At 42.2% G+C, this 2,461-nt stretch overlaps 1 pseudogene; it reads left to right on the forward strand.

Annotated features, from left to right (window-relative positions):
* Positions 1 to 1,897, forward strand: part of LOC105743446 — a 2,501-nt pseudogene extending 604 nt beyond the window's left edge.
* The last annotated feature ends 564 nt before the right edge of the window (positions 1,898 to 2,461 follow it).

Consider the following 2,461-nt stretch of genomic DNA (forward strand, 5'->3'; position numbering starts at 1 on the left):
AACCGCGGTCCCTGTGCTTTGCCAAGCTTGTTTCAAGTAGGCGCTTTAGACCACTGAGCCATCTCTCCAGCCCCTCTTTTCTCTTTCTTTAATGGCTTAGATTTCTTATCTTTCTTTTGTTTTCTTCTATTCACCTTCTTTCCCTCTTTCCTCAACTATCTTAACTGGTTTTTATAATACTTTCAAATGAATAAACATTGTCTCTTCTCTTTGTGGCTCACATCAATACTTCTTTGCACGCTTTCCCTCCTGTGTCTTCTAGTTGCTCAAAATTTGGGTGACCATGCTGTGCCCTCCAGCCTCACTCCGCTATACTTGACCTCATTCATTTCTTTATCTTGTCCCCTGCCCCTCTTAAACATCACCACCACCCTGCAACAGGGTAAAATCACTGCACTAAGGGGAAAGTGATTGCATGCAAGTTCCTTGTGTAAGTTGTATTTTTGTTGTAGAATCGTAAAATCGGCCCTGTGGCTAAAAGTATCAGCGTTATAGTTACCACAGGTTGTCAGTGGCCAGGCTGTGCTTGAGACCACTGTCAGTGCTAACCACTGCTTTAGCCCGGATGGTATACCTGTTATAATCAGTTCTTTTCCCTGAGTGACAATGCTGTGACTGTATGGGCTCATAGCCATCACCCTAGTCCAGCACCAGAGGACTGGATGCTGAGCCAAATAGCCAGCAACTTCTCATCCTCAGTACTTTGGGAAGGGTGGGCCTTGGGAGAGACATAAAGACCAAGAAGCACCTACATCTAGAAGACATCCCCAAGGAACAGGCATTTCCTAGGGAGGCCTCAATGCTGCGGCTAATGTTGATTACTATAAGAAATCTACAACATCCACAGAGAAAACAAAATAAAATAGAAAAGGACAAGACATGGAAGCAAAATGCAACCCTAGGCCCCAGCCCACCTGGGACAGATCCAGAGCACAATGAGGTAGAGAAAATGAGAAGCCAACCATCAAAACTTTCTGAAAGGATAGCAACAGAAGTGAAAGAACAAATGGAAGAATCTGTAGAAAAAATAATCTGTGACATGCAAAAAGAAACAATGATCAAAATGAAAGACATTAAAGCAGAAACAGATTCTTTAAAAATAGAGGTGCTAGGGCCGGGGAGATGGCTCAGAAGAATAAGCACTTCCCTGGCAAGCGCAAGGGCCTGAGTTCAACCCCCAGTTACACACACACACAAAAAGAGGTGCTCAGGAAAATTATGGAAATCATGATTGCCCAACATAGGAAAGAAATGGAATCCATGAAACAGATCCAAATGGAAATCCAGAAGATTTAAAACTCCACTGAAAGTATGTGCAACAGATTAAATGAAAGCAAGGCAGACTATCAGATTTAGAAGACAGGAATGTGATTACTGACCATGAAAAGAAAGATATTTTAAAAATAGCAAGAGACCATAAAAAAGTCAATCCAATAGCTGTAAGATGAGTTAAAGAAGAACAATGTAAGCTTGACTGGAGTCAGTGAGAAAGCGGAAGACAGCACAAAAGCCATGAAAAAAACTCTTCACAGAAATACCAGGCAGGGTTTGAAAGACGGCAGACGACACGGACCAGTAACAAACCACCGACGCCATAGAGGAGCCGCTGGATCTCATCAGACTCAGCCTGGATGAGCAAATCCATATGAAAATGGGGAATGACTGAGCGTTTCGAGGCAGATTACACACTTCTAATCAGCATTTAAGCATGATATTGGGAGATGTGGAAGAAACTGTGGCCATGATAGAAATTGCTGAAGAGACATATGAGGAGATATACAAATCAACGAAACGAAATATCCCAACGCTGTTTGTCTGGGGAGACGGTGTTGTGCTAGTTGCCCCTCCACTAAGAGTTGGCTGGAATGGAAATTTTTGTCCTGTGTGGCAGCACTGAGCTGTTTAATTTCACCAGACATTCAGGGGACAAGGCTGCACACACAGCTGATACCAGCGGATTTATTCACCAATGAAATGAGTTGATTTGCAAAACTCTTGTAACATTTTAAGTGACATAGCTTTTTGTTTTTCTTTTAGCTTTCTACTACACATACTCACCAAGGTGCTGAACGTTTTCAGGAGTTGGTTTGCTCTGTCATTCTTGCTAACAGTGTCTAGTGGTTTTTTTCTTTAAATTAAACTTGATGTTTCCTTTTTAACACACACACACACACACACACACACACACACACGAAATACAGAAAACTTCTCAAACATGGGTAAAGAATTTGAACAAAGCATATAGAACCCAAATATCCATGCCTAAAATAAATCTATACCAAGGCATGTAACAAGCAAAAGTCCAGAAATTCAACACAAGAACAGCGTATCAAAAGAGGCTAGCAGGGCTGGGGAGATAGCTCAGTAGAATAAGCGCTTGCCCAAGGGCCTGAGTTCAATCTCCAGTTCCTCCAAAAAGAAAGAAGGAGAAGGAGAAGGAGAAGGAGAAGGAGAAGGAGAA

The sequence above is a fragment of the Octodon degus genome, unplaced genomic scaffold (assembly GCF_000260255.1).
Source record: "Octodon degus isolate 3935 unplaced genomic scaffold, OctDeg1.0 scaffold00126, whole genome shotgun sequence".
Lineage (NCBI taxonomy): Eukaryota > Metazoa > Chordata > Mammalia > Rodentia > Octodontidae > Octodon > Octodon degus.